At 36.8% G+C, this 2750-nt stretch overlaps 1 non-coding gene across 1 annotated transcript; it reads right to left on the bottom strand.

The window, feature by feature from the left end:
• Positions 1–398: 398 nt before the first annotated feature.
• trnan-guu lies at positions 399–472 on the bottom strand. Its single transcript has one exon. It is a non-coding gene; the product is annotated as a tRNA-Asn (tRNA).
• Positions 473–2750: the final 2278 nt, after the last annotated feature.

Genomic DNA, 2750 nt, shown 5'->3' with positions numbered 1-2750 from the left:
TTAAATATTTCCTTTTATTTATTTATCCATTTATCTATGTATTTTTCTCTTCATATTTTGTTAATTTATTTATTTAGTTTTGTCATTTTTAGTCCATCATATGTTTTGAGATGAGAAATACACACTTCAAAACTGTCATCATTCTCTACATTTTCCTTGATAACAAAGTTGCACAGGCAGTGATGAAAACCAGTAGGTTGTCCATTTTGGTGGCGTGTCTCCATGCAGAAATCATTACTTGTCTCCCAAATGAGTGTCTCCACTGCTGCAAAGAACGAATAGGACAATGGTTACAGTGAGACATCTGCTCCATTTTCTCTACCCTTTGCCCCTCATCCCAGATAACAGGTTACACATTGACATGGCATCTTTGAGCATGTGTAGCTGAAAAAGCACTGCGTCCCTGGGTGGGCTCGAACCACCAACCTTTCGGTTAACAGCCGAACGCGCTAACCGATTGCGCCACAGAGACAACTACATGTTATTCATATCACCGTGGCTGCTGCAATATGTTGTAGTGGCTTGACTGGACAAAAAAGCATTCAATATATCACATTTTTAAAAATGTATTTAATAATTATAAACCTTAAATAATCGCAGGGATGAATTAATGCTGACAGGCCTTGATGTTATTTTTCTTTTTAAATATACTCAAAAGGACAGGGTAATACAAATACAGTAAAGGGGCCTATTGTTTGATAGTAAATAGTGTCTGTAAAAAGTATTTCACTCTCCTGTAACTGTGACACAAAAATTTTAAGCAATCAAAATGAAGGTCATGTTGGACAATCGTCGTAGTAAAAGCTGGAATTTGAAGGTTAGAGGTGGAGACTGGAGAAGGCCAATTGGCTGTACCCATTTCTCCTCCTCTCCTTCAATCTGTATCTCACCATCCTTCAGTCACAACATCCCTCCTCCCTCTCCGTGCATGTTCTCATAAATCCCATAAATCTAAAAATGTCCCCCTTTCATCCATACCCGTAGCATTTTCTCTTTCCCTCACTCAGTCCATCTTGGCCAGTGTTCTTTGATTTTTAAAGTCTCTTTCTTGCTTTTTTCTCCAACTCCCAACAGGGGTATTAACAATGTGTTAACATCGATATTTTCACTGTTATGTCTTCTGTTCCAGCACATCCTCTTTTCCTATTTTTCCACCTCAGTCTTTATTTACTCTTCATCTTTTTTCCTACATCTCCCTCCTCCTCCTCCTCGGTGCAGCTGGTGGGGCCCGTCCATTAGTCCTGACATGCAGAGGCACTGATTCTGTAAAGGTCTTGACCCCTCGCAGCGGGCTTCACCGGGGCTTAGTCCTTCACACTCACACATCTGCGTGCCCCGGGATGCCCGCCGCATGCATAACTTACTACACACATACACACATTTCTGCAGAGTAGATGTACATAGTGACACAAAAACGCAGAAATTCACACACACAACTGCGGCCTGCTTTCATCATGCGGATCAGACTTAACCCCTCCCTCGACAGCACCAACTGACTGCACAGCTGCTGGGTCTGTGAGTGTCTATGTGTGTGAAATCCTGCTTAATTGGACTGCTGCAGGCTTGAGAAAACCAACAGACACTCTCTACTTCTCTCTGTTTTTGTCCGCTGCTTTTGTCCACCTGTACTCGTTTGAACCTGAGCTTGTTTGTTTGTGTTCAGTGGTTGAACAGTAAACTTATACTTCAATCAAAGATCCTTGTCCTTTGATTCAAAGGAGAAGCAGCAGGTGTTCACATTTCTCCACATTTATCAGGTTTGTGCCATTCAAACATCAAAGGATGAGATCAAAAGGTGAGCAAAAAGTTTTTAATTCTTCACAAATGAAATTTAATGAATGAAATTTAGATCAAAACAGGCATGGAAACTAAACGAAGTACAAAAAAAAATCAATATAAATTTGGTCTTATTGATGCTGGAGTCCTTACAAAGTTACATTTTCCACTATTTGATGGTTTGAATGTGACATTTTTGCATGTTCACTTGAAACATTTCTCTAAAGGCACTTTATGGAGTTTTTATTGATCATATATAATAAATATAAGGCATATTATACATGGTATATTCAAAAAGTCTTCAGACCCCCTTCATTTTTTTCTGATGCTACAGTCAATTAAATTTATTAAATTTATTAAATTAAATTTATCTACACTCAGTACTCCATCATGACAAATTGCCAACAGATTTTTAGAAATTTTTCTAAATCAATTAAAAATAGAAAAAGGAAATATCACATGGACATCAGTATTCAGTCAGTTATAAAAACACTTGTAATTTGACTCAGGTGCCTCCAGTGATGGGTAGAGTACACAGTTACAGTACTCAAGTAAAAGTACTATTACTTAACAATAAGTAGGAGGAAGTAAAAGTACTCATTAAAATAAGTACTTGAATAAGAGTACATTAGTACTTTTTTTCAAAGACTACTCAAGTAGTGAGTAACTTCATGAGTAACTTCATTTTGTGCAGTTTATTAAAACGTTTTGCATTACGACATATTATTCAGGGGTAGTAATGTAAATTGCACATTGTCACAAATAAAGTAGCATAACTTGCCAAAAATAAAAAAAAAGACATAAAAAACTTAACTTAATACATAAGGCAGCAGTCAAATTATGTTTGTTAATCACAATTATGGGATGAAAAATTTAATATAAGGAGAATAAACTGACTCTTTCTCTCATAACAGTTATCTTATTTCTACATGAGGATTTTAATCTCACATACATGAATTTGTACCTTGTAGTTT

Source organism: Cheilinus undulatus, linkage group 22, assembly GCF_018320785.1.
Source record: "Cheilinus undulatus linkage group 22, ASM1832078v1, whole genome shotgun sequence".
Lineage (NCBI taxonomy): Eukaryota > Metazoa > Chordata > Actinopteri > Labriformes > Labridae > Cheilinus > Cheilinus undulatus.
The sequence above is the reverse complement of the archived record's forward strand: the minus strand, read 5'-3'. Positions and strand labels throughout refer to the sequence as shown.